The sequence below is a fragment of the Dreissena polymorpha genome, chromosome 3 (assembly GCF_020536995.1).
Source record: "Dreissena polymorpha isolate Duluth1 chromosome 3, UMN_Dpol_1.0, whole genome shotgun sequence".
In the NCBI taxonomy this organism is placed as follows: Eukaryota; Metazoa; Mollusca; class Bivalvia; order Myida; family Dreissenidae; genus Dreissena; species Dreissena polymorpha.
Window position 1 is genome coordinate 138,579,857 of NC_068357.1, and position 19,984 is coordinate 138,599,840.

Genomic DNA, 19,984 nt, shown 5'->3' on the forward strand with positions numbered 1-19,984 from the left:
TACACATTTCTGAACATGTTTCATCAAGATTGGGTGCAAGGTGTGGCTTCTAGAATGGTAACACGCTTAAAGTTTACCATGCATTTCGTACTCTTCACGACGACGGACATTGGGTAATCACAACGATACAGCTAAACATGTAATTTAGCATACATGTAAATGATTTTATAGAAGCTATTACGAGCCGTTGAATGAACTTTAGGTTTATACAACAGCTTTCCGTTATAAACAGATATTACATGTGCTTACGGACTACTGTATTTTTCCTTTCACTCCTCGTTATATGTTCTGAACTTGTGGTTTATACTTGAAATGAATGTTAACATTTCAAATCAATGCACTGTATAAAGATGAAAGCTAATAGGTATCAACCCAATGCATCGTTTCTTTTAATTCGTTTAACTCAATACAATCATTTGGTACGCAATCGTTTTAATTATAACGAGTGTGCGCGTTTAAGATGGATTGTTACAATTTGAATAACAGTGTTGGAATATATTACTCGAAAGAAATCGATGAGACTGCATTTTCGATTTCTTTAAAATGTCGAATTAACTCGAATAGCGCGATATTTTGTTGAAAAATGTGCGTGAATTGTTCGTTTACTTTTCGAAGGAAATCGAAGTTTAACTTGAAGGGAAATTTCTTTGATGAATAAGTCGTTCCTTAGTCAGCTGATCAAAGAATGTCTATCCAAAAAGAATAGCCTGCTTACACCAAGTGCTTTAAATTGAAAATATGCAAGGCGATGAAAACAATATATTTTATGTTGTGTGCAGAATTGTAACTCATCATGGAAGCACACAAATGAACATACTCACTTTGGTGAGTAGAATAAGAACCAATAGATGTTTGACTTTTGACGCCAGTTAGAACAACGTGTGTAAAAAAATAGTTGTTTATAGATTTTAATTTACAATCATGCGTATCATGCTTAACGAAGGGGTACACACGTTGTAAGCACAACATGGCAGCCATTCTGCTTTTGCGTGGAATTCTTAAGGACTATCTCGAGTGTCGTCAACGGGAAATCGCAAACAATTTTAATATTCCCTTCAATGTTAGTTTCAATTAAATCAATATTTGTTGCTATTGTTTTTAGTACAAGAAGACTACTAATTTGATTTCACTAGGAACAAATTAAATATATAAAAAGTAGGAATGCAAGAGATTAACCGGTTATCCTACCGAAACGTCCAGTTAACCGGTTTCATTTTCGGGAAAAGGTTAACCTGAATCTTTTTTTTATTATGCTTTTTTAATGGAATCATTCATGCGATTGTATATCTTGCGTGCGACATACTGTCAACTTGCGCTGGCTTCAAATTAGAACAACATGACGCATCATCAGCAGTAATATGTAGCCTGTCAACAAAGTAATAAAGCAATAAATCCGTAACTTTGTGATTACAAACAGAGGTGTTGTTTTGATAATCGCGCTGGTTTGTTTTACTCGCAAAAATTTAACTAGCGAACGGCTGGGATTGGGGGCTATTAGCGAATATGTAATTGACACATTTATCTAACACGCGATAAGAATCAGCTTGAGACATTGGACGGTTTATTTCGATGTTTTGTTAATAAATATCCAACACTGATTGCTCACGACAATTTTACCAAGAATTGCATTCGCAGTTAAAAACTTGTCGTGTTAACGTCGTATACCTTTCTATCAGAAATTAATATAATTATTGTTAATTTACGTCACCAACGTTGCCATCACTAAGGTGTGGGGCAATTTTTATTTAACAAAGCATTTTATTAAACTTATTTAATTTATAATTATTAGTTAAAAACTTATTTAAAAAAAATAAATTAAATTTAAATATTTGTACAATTGCTTAAAAGTTTCGCGCTACGGTGCGTAAACAAACATGCGAGTAAATTATCAACCCAATGGCGACCCGTTGACATGGTGATGTGAAAATAAACAACGTTTGGCATAAATTTCGCATGAGGCCCGAAAGCTTTTGTCCGTGCCATTGACATCCGTGCCATCGGAGCGAGTGTTTTCTAGAACAGGTCGTCTTGTTACCAAAGCTCGCAACCAAAACAAGAAAAAGCTAGTGGACAAAGTTATGTTCTTGACTAAATGAACCATGTTGTTTTGTGCAGAGTCTGCATATTAAGTTAGGTAAATTAATTCTAGGTTAAACATAGCAAGAGAATGAACAAAGAAACACAACATTATTGCTTTTGAAACTACGCGAACGCAATATAAGCGGCCCAACCAAAAATAAATTAATGACACGTACAAATGAACATTGTGTAGTTCTAAAACTCTTTAACTTATATGCTTGTATGAAGGAAAAATAAATACAAAATAAAGCATACATAAACAAAATTATTAAAATAAATTGTATAATACATTTTTATTAAGAAAATATTATGTTACCAACGCATGCGATCTCAACTTATTTTCGTTATGTATACAGTACATGTAAGAGCGGTATGACGTGTTTAACGTATACATGTACATTAACATGTTTACTACTGAAGGGTTTCGGTTAACCGGTTGCGGCAAAAGGTTAACTTGTTAATGTTTTTGTAACTTCTTTGCATCTCTAATAATTTTACTAATTGTAGTAAATATTGTACTCGTCTGAGAAAGGCTTACACGGCTAGGCAAGCTTCGCAATGTTAACCTTTCTTCAATTCCTCAGATAAATTCAAGTACACAATGATACTAAAATAGTATTGTCTATACATGTATTCTATTCTTAAGGGTTCTTCAATTATTTTTATGTAGGTAATTTCGTGTTTGCAGTGTTGAATTCTATTATGCATGTTTGTTTTTACGTTGGCCTTGATTGTGGACCGCTGGCATTGAATGGAGTGGACTTACTGTGGAAGGTATAACATATTAATCAAGCAATAGCCTACAAGTGGTGGCACTATAACCCCATTCAACCGCGAATACTGTGTCATTCATACGAAAGACGAAAACATAAAAGATGTGACCCACTCAAACTTCGTTTTTTAACGCACGGTGTTATACCATACTGTGATATGTATTTTAAGATAATCATTACTTGATAGAAAGTGAACGTGACAAATTGTTTATCAACATAAACACTCATTACGTGCTTCACAAATTATAGGGTAATAATGCGCAAATTATGCATTTTTCAGTGTATACTATTAATAATTTATCATCTATTTATTTTGGGAATTTTTGAATGCCAAAATTAATTTTTTAAATAAATTTTTCGATATATTTGGGTGAAACAATAATGATATTGTATTTACTTTGCATCTGTGAACTTGATAACTTATGATTGAATACTCAAAATACTTTGTCAACAAAAAGGTCTATTGGCACAAACTGCATAGAATGAAAAGAAACTTTAATTCTCCTGTAACCTTTCTTAAACATAATAAAGACATTGCACTCAAACCAAGAGAAAAGACTTAGGTTTCAATAAAACATTGTTAAACCGTGTCTTCTTTCTCAACAAAATATCCAGGCATTTAAAAAACAATTTAAATCACAAAATAAAGATATTTTGACCGAGTCTAAGGGAAATCAAATGTTTTTTTAAAGATTTAATTAACAAGGTTCTAATTAAGGATTAAAACACTTATCTCGAGCTGAAAGAACTCCGCCATTGGCTTTGTGTTAATATATATATTGTGTAACAACACTTGATGCGTTTTCCTGGCTTCTTGCTACATCTCTTCAACAAAGTGCAATGTGTACGGGGTTGCTGTCATTGCACAAATCTTGGAAAGACACAATGATCCAAACTCTTATCGATCATTTCAAGAACGACGCATGCTGGTAAATTTATTTAAATTTTGTTTAAGAACCCACTTAAACATTTCTTGGTTGATAGTATTTATATCATCTGGTTTTAGAAAATGGTGATCGATCTCCGACTTAACAGTCTACAACATGTTGATACTTGTGCTTAAATACGGTTCAGTTAGTTTTAGAAATATTTCTGGACATACAATTAGCATTGGACTTGGCGTGGTCTTTATGTGTTTTAACGAAAATTCCAAATACAGCACTAATTGACACTGCTTCTCAATATAAGGGCATTTTTAGATTATCGACAGATCCTGGTAAAAGAAGAAGATGAGGTCTAAGATGCTATATTCACCTGTAGTGGTACATTGCGAGGATCTACCTTTTTTCTGTCATAATACATGGAATAAAAACAATCATCCACTTTGCCCATGACTCAGGAACTTGACTTATAAAATCCGATTCGATTTGTTCAAACTGACGTGAAGAGCATGAACAGGATTTTATACGCTCTGGAATGTTCAAATCAGTTTGGTTTTAGTTCTCTTTTAATGAATGTGTAGGAACCCTTGTTTAAGACATCACCATTATTAATCTGTATATGTTAGTCCAGGTGGGAGAAACAATTAAAATAGTTTAATGTGTCATAGAAAAAACATTATATACTGCCATACAGATATGAGTGAAACTTTTCATGAGGTTGCTAAGATGTATATTTTATGGTTCCGATATTAAAACACTCTTGCTACAAAAGTGGCAAAGTCTATGAAGAACAAGTTAATCTGAACATAAAGTCGTATACAGAATTTAAGCACAAAACTTTGTAAATAGCTTTATTGGCCCTTGTTGGCACACTAGGACACACTGGTAGATGAGGTGGGGTGCTACTTTTTGCTTTGCGCCTCAAACAATAACTCCTGCAATATAAGCCAGAGCTTAGAGCCGGAGAAAACAGTATCCAAGTAGTATTTTTCGGGATGGCACTTTCATAAAGAGCCGATACTTGAAAAGCAAACAAATGGTTCTACCCTGTTGTTCACTGGTAGAGGTTCTGTTGAAAGGGGATGTTCTTGTTGTTTAATCTTAATGTGGACATATTTTTGTTTGGGGGATTAAAAAAGGAAATATATGCACTATATGAACTCCATATATTAAAAAACAGGTGTTAAGATTTTGTTATCATAAGCACGAATGGATCAACATATCACTACATTGAGATAGCTGAAGCTCCGTTTGTAGATCCATACCTTATGTACATTTTACCAAAACAAACTACCTGCCAATATATCTGTATTTATGGTTGAACAATATGCAATCAAAAACCACATGACTACTAAATAGCTGGAAACTACATTGTTAAACAAAAGCTGTCGGAGGTTAGCATACTGTTCAAGTCAAGTGTCTGGTATGTTTTTCTTTTCACCAAACTGTTTGATTAGTAGGTAAGTTATTTAAGCTATCAAGTAATTTAGTGTGATTCTTATTTGAGCTTTTCCAATGAGACACATACACTTGATTTTGAGAGTATACTAATTTTCTTTATTTACTAGCACTAACCTATAGAGTTGACATTGATCAAATGCTACTTATATGCTAACACAAATCAAATGCTTGCACAATATGGATACGCTTTCTGATTAATCTAGCTTAATTCGCTCGAGATATTGAGGGAAAACCAGTTTCATATTCTAAGTAATTATTACACAGAAACTAATTCTACCCATTCCAAACGCATTCTTTGGAAACAAGAAAATCAGTCTTTAATTTCTATAAACAGTGACATCTAAAATTACCTCACACACCACATATGCAAAGTGGTTGATCTGGAATAATTTATCTGTTTTAATGACATTGATAAAAATCTCATCTGCGGTAATCCATGAGGGTTTGAAAGAATCGATCAATTTAAATGCATGCTGCTAGCTCAATTTGTTTTTGAGAAACTAAATGGACATGTTTGCTATTTAAAGTAACATGGGCATAATGTTGATCTTATGTATGCCACATGCAACCCTATCAAGGACTGGACATATTTTTTTATACATTTTGTGTCATTACCCATGGCTACATTTATTCTTTAGTTCAAACATGTATTGAGCAGAAACATTTTTTCTATATGTGTTAAACATGACCTCCATTTCCAAAGCAATGTTTGGAAACAATGTATTTATGTTAAAAGCTTCATAACAAGAACTGAAAGTGTTATCGATGCAATAAGTGGAATTTCTTTTTGCAATTTAAGTAACAACAACTTTGACGCCAGCATTCCATACGAAATTTTAAGAGCGGGATCCTGTTGACATGTATATACATGTACATATACAAAAATTGACATTTCTAAGTGAGATGAGCTGTACCGCTCTATATAAATTGTATATTAAATTGCAAGTGTAAACTGTCCCTTACATACAACACAATCCCAACGAGATATTCTGAACTATACCTATGGGTTCAGAAAGTGTCCACGTGCGCCAAATCATTTTATATTTCAAATTCGTCTATAAGATGCAAGCTCGATGCCAGGCCTAAACATACCATTGACACTTTGTACAGTTTTCCAGATAAAACGTCCTTTGCCTTAAGTTAAGGACCAAATTCTGATTAACCAAGATTTTATTGTAATAGGATGTTTGAATTTCACGGCATGTTGATAAAACAGGGGAAATAGTGCTTTATCTGTGTAATCCCCAATAATGGATATGCTAAGTATTATCCATATATTTCATATGAAAAAACTATGCCACTGCACATTTTTTTATTATTTAGGTATAGTACATTCGTTTTTTTTAATTAGTCATATCTTGACTTCGTTAAACGCAATATCTGATCATAGTTTGCATACTGTTGTTTAAATATTTTCTATTTAAAACATAGGTATTGATTTAGACAGTTGTGTTCATCGGTTGCATGACGAGTTATACCTTGACTATGTTAAAGCAATTTTCGGTCATAGTTTAATTGATATGTTTATGTAGTTATGGATTTTACCAACTACTATTTTTCGACTTAAGGGCCCGACATCCGGCGATGGTAGACTGTACTAAAACCATAAAAAAAACAATAATAGTAACAAGATGGCGAAGTTTACCCATTAATCGCTCACCTAAGTTTACGGACACATAATGTTGAAGGCTCGACCCTGTAGAAGGTATTTTCTGTATGAGAGAATATTGATCTCTATGAACAACAGTTTTTACATTGGGCGTGGATGCCCACATCGTTTATCTCAAAACTTCGCTTACGTCAAACATAAGCTGTTTATGGCAAAATTGCCTTTTTATGATGAAGATGATACACTCGAAACTCAGTCTGTCTCTTCTGTGACGTTTGACCTCTTAGTGAGACCCTGGCTTTTAAGATAGTGGGACAAATTTAAAACCCGAAATGACGTGTCCTCATTGTTGTAATTTGTGGTAAGTTTTATATAAAAATCATGCTGATTGAGAAAGTTACGGTCCGAACAGGTGGTTTATAGGTCAAATGCGATCTATAAATTATGAGTTTGAGGTTATGACTGAGGCAAGTATTTTCAAGCTGTTTTATAGCCAAATCTGAATTTTGACCTCTTTGTGTGGCCTTAACCTTTGCGGTACATGAGCATGGAGGTTGACAGGTTTTAACCTCAAATTGCCATCTTCTCATCGTTGTCAGTTTTGATAAGTTATCTTAGAATAGCATGATGTATTTAAAAATTTACAATCCAAACAAACTGTCTTATGAAAAATTCGATCTTTCATATACTTAAAGTGATATTTGTCGTTATTTTACGGAGACACTTGTTTGCACGCGACGTTTTGTTATTTTGTAAAAAGTTATTTTTTAGTTCGTCAATATATGGCAAAATATGGGTGGAGACAAGAATTGCAAATCTGTTGAAAGACCACGTTTGGCCTTTGACTCCTCCTGCGACATTGACGTTTGAGGTAAGGGCATTGTTTTAACACTTGTTTCGGGTGCTACACACGACATACAATGAATCGTCCTGTGATGGTGATCACGTTTAGAAAGTTATTTCTAAGTCAATCATCATTTGTTATTTCTTAGACGGGACGTTTTGCTAAAACGGGCGGATAGGTAGACGTTAAGCGATCGCTATTTGACGCGTTATTTTAATTGTGGCATTTAAAAAAATCGAACCTTGTATAACAATAACACGCACATAATAAAGAGGAGAAAAGAGACCTATCATAAATAATATTTTAGTCAAAGGGGCAACTGCGCGATCCTATATTAAATATTGAGGCTGGTCTCGCATGTTGCATCAGCGTAGTTTATGACGAGAGTTGTAACAATGTTATATTTACGATTTGATATGGTGGCCTCTAGTAATGGTTATTTCCACAACATCGGAAAATTGGTACCTCTTTCTACAAGTAAATCTCAAATAATAATCTAATATATTACTTACATAGTGTTTATACGAACACTTAATAATTATTTTTTCATAATAAAATAATGAAGATTACAACGAAAGTTTCCATCAAAGTTTAAGTTTGTCAATAATTAACCAAAGTTTAAAACAATAAAGCAACACCAAAAAATAGCAATGAATGGTTTAAAAAATATCGTGAGACTTAACACAATTTATGATTGTGGTTGCTGTCTCTGAGAAGGCCTTTTGATAAACAAAAAGCGTTCATTTATTAAACGTTAAGTCCATTGTCAACGATGAAATTATTTCCAATGAAGCTCGCCACCGTTACGTAACTGGGCTGTCGGTTCGCTGGGAACGCTCGCGATCGTAAGCGAACGAACCCGAGATGAAGTTAACTTATAAAACCAAAAATGATGAACGGGTATGGTGTTGCAGAATGAAATTTCAATTATGTGTTTATTTATTTTTTTACCCGCGACACCAATGATTAATATAGTTATTCCCAATATCCTCACGAATATTTCCTCAAATTGCAAAATTATACTTAATTTCACATCTTATCGAGCATACTTTAGGGCTGAGGGGGCCGCAATCTTTAGGCGTTTGCGGCGATCTTATCATTTAATAGGGGAAAAAACGAACGACGGTTAATTGTGCACATTCGCTGTAAGTGTAGATTAACGCACTACTGGCGTGATCTTGTTATGCGGCCATAAAAGCAATCACGAGATAAATATTAACACTCAAATTAAAAGTTTGATCAAAGGCATGAATCAATTAACCAAATCATTGTTAAGCACGCTAATCCGTGCAGCTCTTGGCCTGCATTGTGGAAAACCAACTGGGAACATACGCGGCGAAGTAATGGTATAATTAGGTGAGTTTTTACATAAAATGTTAAAAGCCAAAGTTAAACATAACAATAGCAGGGGGAATCGCAACTCAAAACGTTGAATTTTAAGACAGCCATCAATCAATGCCCAATTTTATTGCCATGAACAAAATGCAACTTGACAACTTTCACATCTAGACGTAGTTTAGGCTTTGTTATCTCAATTGTTTGCATAGATAATCGGACTTTGGAGAAAGTAAACATCATACATTTTTTCAATAGACTAGTTCACAAGCGACTTCACGTACACTGGTTTGCAAAACGTTGCTTATATAAGTGCGTCAAGAAAAATTGTCTCGGTTATATTCACATTAATTTCATATATTAGATAGTATGCTTCTACTTATTCATTGCATTATTATGTAACTACTCATATACTACTTAAATGAAAGAAAAATTCATTTTGAAACATTATTTTGCTGTTCATAATTGTGTTGGCTTATAACTATGTATTTAATATACTGTATTGTGATTATCTTTATGTTGGTGGTTACAACAACCATCGCTATAATTGACACGTCTTCGCGACTAATTATGCATATAATGAGACGACTCGAAAATTAATATTGTTTAAGATTACATTTAATTCAATGTACTAAAACAAATAATGGTGAAACCAAACAACTAATATATCAATTTAATGCACACACCACATAACTACTAATATGAACCCGTATATGCCTGGGAAAAGAAAGAACCTTGCTAAACATAAAATATATTTATTTACTAATGTAATTATCTTTCTGTAATTGTGTGCACCAATCATGACACTTTTCGTTTGACAATTTTTATGTTGAATTTTTTATTTCCCCCTGTGTATCTTAAACTGTTTGTTTGCCCCTTTGTTCAGCACAACCGACAAACTCGTAATGATCAGATACTGTCCAGACTATTTACAACTCGCCAGGTGAGCGCTCATAACACGTCACTTAGCGGTTAGAAGACCTACACAAGCGAACACTTACCTATACACAAGCAAACACCTAAGTTCCGATGCAGTCTCATTAGCGACTTGGTTGTTACAAGTAGTTCTTGTCCAGGCGACCGGTTTAGTCCCCGATCACGGCGCATGTGAGCTTGTTTTATGGTAACTATACCGGACAGGTCAATAACACCTATGTGTATACTGATGTGTTTGTTTTTCCGAAATATTAGCAAAACATCGTTTTTACTGTTATGTGACACGAAACAGGGTTTTATAACCACGATTTCGGTTATACCCCCAAAACACCGACTCCGTTCGAAGTACCTTCTGATCAAATGTGTCTAAACGGGCTCGAACTGTGTGAGAACGGAGTGATCGTAATAGCAACTTGTTACGTACGAAGAACTCACTGAAACAAACCGGTTCCCAGCATAATTGCGCATTGGTCCATCGATGTCCATATACAGTTTGATTGACAGGTGGCGAGATGTTAATTACTAAATAACAATATGGCGACGTAAAGCACAGGTGAATGTAAAGGGTTAGATTTATTATCATGTCAAAATCTGAAAACAATTGACAGTTTTGGAATCACGATATACCCGATTGCCTTTCATCAAGGACTTGCGCAGCTGGAAAGACTAGAGATGATTGATTGTGCGTGTGAAGAGTTAGACTTCTCATTCTGTAAAAATCTGAAAACTACAAAACTGTGTGGGATAACAATGTCACCGAATGTCTTCCAAGGACTCGCGCATCTACGGATGCTTGAAATGAAATAGTGTGCATGCAAACAGTTTGGCTTACAATCATGTCACAATCCGATCGTTATATTTCTTAGCGGCAAAGGAATCGCGCTACAATCAAATGCCATTGATAGTTTACTGTAAGTGGTTTTAACTTATCATCACGTAGAAACTTTGTGTTTATTAATCGCTGTTAAAGCTTGTCACTACCAAACTGCTGTCGCAAAAACATCAGTAGAAAAAGTAAAAATTTATAAGAAACATTACGGATTCTTTTCATTACAAAAGTTGTATGAAATGCTTAACCAACATATAACCAGGGGTATTTTTCGCTTTTATGTAACTATAAAGGTATATAGTTATTAAATTAATGTATTTTTTTCGAAAAAGTGAATTTGTAATACATACACTGAAATAAGAAATAATCTTTGAATAATTGTTCATTGTTCTAATATTCAAAGTGTTATAATGATCTAAAAATGATATTATTATATACCGAGTTTATTTATATGCTTATCTGCTGTCCTTATGATATTAAGTGTCACTATAACAAGTCTTGTAATTAATTAATAAGAAATTATTGTATATATAAGAGTATACAGTGGTATACGAGCATACATATTTTTTTGTCCCAACACACTTTTTCTGTTACGTTGTTATACAGATATGTTATGTGCACCCTGTGGAGGGTGACGTCTTGCGATGTCGTCTGCCGAGCTTAACATTTCTCTAGGAGGATGCAACATTTAGTATTCCCCGAAATATGCTTACGATTGTTTCTATTATACCGCACAAATCGTACTTAATGGAATGAAAAATTCAAACCTGCAGATTGTATATCAATATCAAGAGTTTTGAAACATTTATTTTAAATTTACCTTGTGCGCTTCTTGATCACACTATGTCCGACTTGCATGTTCAACTTTCAGCTCAATTATGACTCAATATGATTCATTTATCTTCCATTCTTGATTAAACTTGATCACAATGTTTATCTGGATGAAAGGTAGCCATCCAGGGGCCTCTCAATATCTCCAGATCCTGAGCAGGTCCTGAGACCTCCCCTCCATACAGACAGCGGTGATCCCTCACAACCGACAAATTCACCTCTTCAAAGCCCAGTAATATTACCAAATCTATACACAAACCGGCCTGACCGTCAAGCTCCGGTGATAGACTCATTTTGAAATCTCGCTACACTAAGATCAATTATGCAAAGTGCAGACTGATTGCTAGCCAGTATGGACAGTGGTCTGAGCATATAATCGTTCACAAAAAAGGTATTCCCCCAGTAACATATGAGAAAAATTAACATGCATTGCACGTCAATTAAAGTTTTCATATTCTTGCAAGATAGTATATTTTCAAGTAATTCTATACTTCATGAGTAGTCATTTAAATATGGCGGTATCATTTTCTACATTAAACTGGTATTAACTTTGAATCCCTTGGGGCAAGGGGGATCGAAAAACTGATGAAAACAAATAAGGATGAAAACAAACAATAAATAGATCCATTCCATGGACACAGCATATGATAATTAACTATAATATATATTTGGTACAGTACACAATTTGTTTGCATGTTTGCAAAATGCAATCTGAATAATAATCGTATAAATATGAACTATCACTCTCTATTTCTCCCATTTTCTTATTTCTCTCTTTTTCCTACCAGAGTAGCCCGGATGTTAAAACACAGTTGCGCGTGGCGCCACACGTGAATTGGTCTTAAAATTTGCATATTTTAAATTCGGAATACTCGGCGTTTTTAATTGCGAAAACATGATACATTTTCGTGAACCGTTGATGTGTTTGACACTTTTGTTTATTTAACTATTCTATGAGCACACCTTATCAAGTACGTTGTTTAATAAGCGCATTAGGCGTATAAATGGTTTCCTAGTAGAATATATAAACTATATTTAGCGCAATCAAAATGCCGAATATTTACAAATAATGTTTGGCTCTCTCTCTGAAATATGTGTTGACTTAGACAAGTGGCAAGAATTTAAATTCGTATTATTGATTGTTTAAGAGATTCGGTTCTTGAACCTGATTTGAAAAAAATAGATTAAATAACAGATAATCGACATGGTTTATGCCGATACAGAGCGTAATGTCGAGAAGGAAATGCGGAATAAAATAATGCAAACATAAATGTATTTCGGGGTGCAAAACGGGTTAGACCTGTAGAAAGATCCTAAAGGAAAACTAGCTAAGGCTATAATGATTTCCTGTTACCGCAAGTGTACAGTTTTAGGCCAAGAAAATTGACTGATGAATGCATCAGGAAATCTCAAATTTACATATCATTTCAAATTGAAAAAGTGATCCGTATGAACTGTGTAAATCAGGTCTGGATAGCTTTGATTGCAACACATTATAAGAGTAAAAAAACAATATGCAGAAGAAAATTATCAAAAGCTATACTGTTTTCAACAATAATGCTCTCGCTAAATGTTAGGTCTTGTGTCGACGGAAAAAGATTGACAGGGTCACGGTGCGAGCTATACACTGTGCGTATAGGTCTTTTCAAAACGGCCAGTGAACAGCATAGCTTTTGCGTTTAGCCACCTGCTTTCGGAACACACATTAACTTCAACAAAATATATAACATCTTTAAGCCATTTCCAAAACAGAATTTTTAATGATGTTTTCAGCAGAGCGAGAACACTCATTAGTAGATAGTGATCGACAATTGTCTCAATACCTGAAACAAAAACAGAAAGACATTGCTCTTAAGACAGGTATTCTAACGGAAAGAAAATATGACAGTAGAACCTTCCGCAGACCAACGTGTTCATTAACAATGTATTCATAAAAGTGTACAGAAATTTCTAGCTGCTGTTCACATAGCAGAGAACAGTGCTGCTCTTGCTGTCGTTTCTATGTATTTTGCAAAACAATTGACGCCATTAAAATTAGACACTGTTTTGTGTTTTACAAACATTTCGATTTTTAATGAACTGTCGCGCGCTTTAGAAAGAATTAGTAGTACAGTAGCCGATCATAAATTGGCAATTTTTGTTAACCTTATACAAATCGGGATTTATCGAAGCTCAAGCCAATGTCCATAATCAGAATGATATTGATATTGAGCTCAGTTAATTAATACTTCGTGACTTGATGATTGATGTAGATAATTGAAAGCTTTTCTAAGTATCTTTCAAATTCACAAGTCGAACGCAAATCTTCTTTCATTAGGATATTTTCACAGGACATTTTTCTCAAATAGAATAGCCAGCGACGATGAAGGAATGTATGGTTTGGATTTGTCTACTTTTTGAAACCTTGACAACGGAATGACGTTGATGGACTTGCGCACCTGAATATATTAAAGTTGGATACATGTGCGTGTGAATGGTTGGGCTTATCATCATGTCATAATCTGGATTGTATAGACCTTCTTGGAAAATGCAATGGAATCACACTGCATCCAATCTTTCATGAACTTTTTAAGTTGAAGTACAGTCAGTGTTAGGGTTGAACTTATCATCATGTCAAAATCTGGAACATATAATAATTGTTGGAAGTATCACACTACAACCAATTGCTTTTTTATAGACTTGCACTGCTGAAAATATTAAAGTTGAGGAACAATGAGTGTCAGTGGTTAGACTTGTCATCATGTCACACACCTGGAATGTTTAGTGATTAATGGTATTGTATGGCTAGTTGTATCACACTAAAACATAATGCTTTACATACACTTGCGCAGCTGAAAATATTAAAGTTGTGGTACAGTGAGTGTAACAAATTAGACTTGTCACCATGTCATTATATGGATACGATATCTCGTTTTGTTGAAGGAATTGTTCTACCACTGAATGCATTTCAAGGACTTGCGCAGCTGAAGATATTAGAGTTGGAGATATGTGAGTTTAAAGGGTTGGACTTGGAACCTGGAAACTTTAGCTCTTCGTTGGGAAGGAATCGCACTACAACAAAATGCCTTTCATGGACCTGCGCAACTGAGAAAATTGGCTTTGAGTAGGAGCAGTTGGATTATCATCATGCCACAATCTTGAAAGAATAAGATTTCTTTGTGAAGAATCGCACAGATATCAAATGCCTTGAGTGGATTATCGCAGTTGAAGGAATTTCATTTGTCGCAATGTGAGTTTGAAAGGTTGGACTTAGAATCATGACATTATCTGTCAACTATAGAACTTATTGGTGACAGAATCACTATAAAACCGAATGCCTTTCATGGACTAGCCCAGCTAAAGAAATTAGATTTGCGGAGATGTGAGTGCTAATGTTTGGGCTTATCATCCTGTCTCAATCTGGCAAATATATGTATTCGTGGTAAAAGAATGACCCTACACCCACATGCCCTTCGTGGTCTTGAGCAGGTGTGGGTATTAGAGTTGAATGACTTTGAGTGTGAACGGTTGGACGTATCTTATTTGAAAACATTTGGTGGGTGAATTATCATAAAAGTTTGTTGTCATATCAGAAATGTCTTCTTTTCCCTTTTGCGGTATTGTCATACGGACATGTAAATTAGGTATGATATTCTTTGTGGACTTTCCGATGTTTCTAATAATCATACCGTTATATTTATCTAAAACATGGTTTATTAACATGAGTATCTTGTTTATGCACTTTTGCTGACCATATGTTTTGTGAACAGTATTCCAAGAGTTGTAATACATTAAACGTTATTGTACATGTATACTTGTATTCCTAGTTTGAAGATGTTTTGTTTCTGCTCATTTGTTTCTTCTATAGGCAATCCCAAAAAATAGTAACTCACGGATTACCGTCCCTGAATACTCGCACTCGCCGCCATTACAGTACTGAAGAACAAAACAGGCAAGCGAAACGATTTATCGAATATATTTGAAGATTTATATAGTTACCTATCTAATCATCAAATTATAGTTCGTTTTTAATGTGATTTATATAAACAATGTTTATCTGCATTTTTTTAAGAGTCATGAATTAGGTCTTGATTGTCACTTAACATGTTATTTGAAGGTGACGCGTGATATCTGATCTTGATAATGGTATCTACATATGTGCAGGCATGTGGTATCGCGGGCACACACATTAACGCTTTTAAGCCACACTTATAACATCGCCAACAATCGTGCGATTGCGTTCGTGCCTCTATCGCAGATAGGTTTTTAAGAGCATTATCTTGCTTTCATTGATAATCCGTAATTAATTAATAAAGACATCACGTACGTTTTTTCTAGTTTTTTTTTGCCGTAAATTTAAACTTTATAAAGAAAATTCAATAAAGACAAATAGAGGAATGTAAAGAACATCATTGAAGCTATTGACGTTCGTTTAAGGCTACAGTTTTTTATCATAAATTTATATTGTATCAAGAAATTAGTAAATATTGAGAAAACAAACAGACTGTATTTCAAGCTATTGACTCTGATATTACATGTAAAACGTTATTGAAAAGATAATTTTAAAAAAGAGTTATGGGTAAGAGCTGATAAAAAAGCCTGAAATATTACACCGTTCTGCTAACGAATAGCCCCGTTACTTCTTCATTTACAATCACAACATTCATTTCCGGCTAGAGATTTTTGAATCCGCTTGAGAGCGATAGATGAAATATATTACTAAAAACACTAAAGTTTAAGACTTAACTAGGTATATACTTTAAATAAGAAAAGTTTGCCTGAAGTCTTACAGAGTTTCGCTTATACATATTTCCGGACCAGTTTTAGTTAAAATCAAAAACTTCATTTCGTCTATATATATTTTTATTTAATATTCAAAATCACACTTAAATGGAAAATATTATAAAGGAAATAGAAGATGTTTGGACAAACCAAGATATGTACCATTCAAATAAAAATATATTGAATCTTACAATATTTGTTACTGTGTATCTCCGGCACTATATAAGTACGGCATTTATAAAGAAATAATACAGGTTAAAAAAGGCAGATATCTACCTTTAATAAAATTGTCTATCTCGGCCTTAAATCCTTCAAAGCTTCGCAATTAATATCTCCGGCACTAATTACACATAAACACAGAGTTTGCTTCAGACTTTAGATAGTGATATAAGCTTTATAATTATCATTGAATAATTACATTCCGTAAAGATTTTTTTAGGCTAAGACATTGCTGATAATTGTGCTAAGGAAAACCTAACTCGGCCTTAAACATTACGTGTCGTCACAGAATATTCTTGCAGAGACATATATTTTATTAATTTTTCGTGTATATTTCTTATTAATTTCTATTGATTTGCAATGTGATACATATTGAAACTTTGTATCATGTTTAACTTGTTTTGAAGCACTTGTTTTGGAGCCGACTGTGTGAATTCATAAAATACTGTTTATTAGAAAGAAGCGGGTGAACACTAAGATTACGATGTAATCTGCCAATTCTTCAGTACCGCAATGGCGGCGGGTCACGTGATAGCCAATATGGCGGCGGTCAATTTATCGATTCTGGGATTGTATACAGTTAAAAATTTTCTTAATAATGATATTTACCCTAAGAAGGGTGACATCTACCATTGGCCGAAAGGAACATTACACTACGCAACATAAATTATACCCCAAACAATTTCTATGGTTTTTGTAATAAGACCGAAAAAACCGTCCTTGAAATCATGGACACAATTTACGTAAAGAGTTTTTGGCCTGTGGCGTAGCCCCAAGGTCATAGTAATGATACAAGTTTCTGAGCCCGTCCGAATCGGCTGGCTGCCAAAAACCAAATTTCAAAAACTCCGATTTACCCCTTAATTCTGACCGTGTCATAATAGTTGTAAAACAATATTATTGAAGCAAAATTGCAACGCATTGGCTGCAACATAGTTTTTATTGTTTGCATATTCATGCGAGAATACGTTCCTCACTTGACGGTGTAGGCCGAAAAGATACGAGTGTCTACGGAGACAGTAAGAAAAAAAATATTCTGATACATTTTTTGAAGACATTATATTTGGTATTTATAAACATATTTTTAGATATTGTTTTTTAATTTTGCGTTAACGAGATATTCAAGAAAAAAGAAAATGAAAAAAAACAACAACACATATTCTTGATCATTCTCGGAAATATACGAAGTGATATTTCACTGCGCAGATCGAGCGCACAAATCGAGCGCAAAAAGTTCTACGTGAGACAACGTACACAATCTGTACACCGTTCTTTATCAGGGTAAAGGCTCAGTCTCACTATGATGCAGACGGAGCCCCGGTGCGTGATCCGGGATCTACCGGCATGAACCGGGGCTCTACCGGGATGCACCGGGGCTCCACCGGGGACAAACGGGATTAACTGGGGAAAACCGGGGCTCCACCGGGAAAGTAAAATGTCAAAATACCACCGGGATGAACCGGGAAGGACCGGCAACGACCGGTGCGGCACCGGGAACAACCGTTACGGCACCGGGAGCAACCGGGACGGCACCGTAGCTCCACCGGGGCCCATACAGACCCCGGTAGAGCTACGGCAACGCCCCGGCGGAGCCTCGGTGAATGCCGTTAGAGTCCCGGTATAGCTACGACACATAAGTAAACCGGCGCTCTGCCGGGACGCCACCGGTATTCGCCGGGGCTCCGCCGGGGCATTACCGGCGACGACCGGGGTGAAACCGGGGCGTTTCCGCAGCTCTTCCAGGGTCAGTGCCGGGAGTGTTACATTATAAAGGGGCTCTGCCGGGACTCTGCCGGCTTTCACCGGGGCTCAACCGGGTCACTACCGGCGACACCCGGGGCTATGCCGGGACGCTGTCGGCTTTCACCGCTGCTCAACCTGGGAACTACCGTCGACAACCGGGGCTTTGCCGGGGCTTCACCAGGATAAACCGTAGCCAGTCCAGGATGACCGGGACTCTGCCGGGCTGTTGACCGGCTTCAACCGGGGCGGCACCGGGAAATAGTGTGACTGCGTTAACAAATTTCTACGAATCATCCGGGTCTTCGCCGGTCGACCGGCGTCAGCAAACCGGGATGGTCCGGGGCTCTACCGGCATTAGTGAGACTTTGGCTTAAGTGTATTTTCTTTTGTATACACATTACAAAGGAAGTATGAGTTTTTTCCTGATCGATTAATTATGTAATAGATAGCTATTTTAGGCTATTGAAAGAGATTTATTTGACGCCAAGAATAACAGTTTTTTTGTGTGGCCATGTTGTTGTTGTTGTATATCTTCACCGCCTATGTAGACGAACCTCTAGCGGATCTGTAAACAAAAGGTTATCGTTCCCACAACCAGAATCGTGTTGTCCTCCGCAGTCTATGTACACTGTAGTACATACACAAATATTGTCTTTTCTTACAGTCTCTGAGCTTCTGCACTCAACAGCTAGGGTCAATCCGTATAAATTCGGACAAAGGGAGAAATTCGGACAAATCATCCTAAATGCATTTAACGTCACACAAAATCTAGCCCCAGGCCTTCAGCGCCTACAGCGCTTTGATTTTATAAATCCCGGGAAAGGCAATATTTCTGTAATCAATTTTTTCCTTGATATTATAATTAGTTAAGAATATTCAAAACGCGATAGATATGTAAGTAAGTATATTTAATGACATTAAAACAATACGAAAACCTGTGAACAAATCCCTTTAAAATACACGTATCACTTCGGGAGTAGTGGAACTTGGAGGCGTTATGAAGACAGTAACAGGTCTTATTGCCGGGACCCATGAAAACTAGGACTTGCAAGTGATCTTCATTTACGACTCTTTTTTCCTCCCTGCAGATACCATTAATTGTGTAGTGACCAAGATTGAGCGGGTTGAGCTCTTTAGGTCTCCGCTTCATTTTTTTCGCGGATGGTAAAAATAGGATAGAGTCTCATTAAATTAGCAACTGTACATTAAAATGTATCCTACATTTTAATATGCTATGTCGGAACCTATTGGCAGATTTCACGTAATAAAAATAATGTTTCAAACCTATACCTCTATTTAATTGTGAAGGCGAAATTTCCGCAAGGAAAAAGGCTAAATTTAATGTTGAGCTTTTCGATTGCATTTCCAGTAATTCAAATCTACCGATGGAAATATTGCACTACCAAAAAGGTTTGAATCTGAGAACATAACATTTTAACATGAGTCTGTGGACAATTCTACACAGGACATTAATAAAATAAATAGTAAGAGTAAATCCGCAAATGGCCTTGATCCTATTGATGTTCAGACACCTTCTAAACATAACTCTAAACGTGTTGCTAAACTTTCTTAATCAAGGATACACGCAAAGTTATATCTTGAATAAAAACAAATACTTTGGAATTTCAGACGCGATTTATCTTGGAAATTTGGCATCTGCAAGAAACTAGCTGATTACGGAAT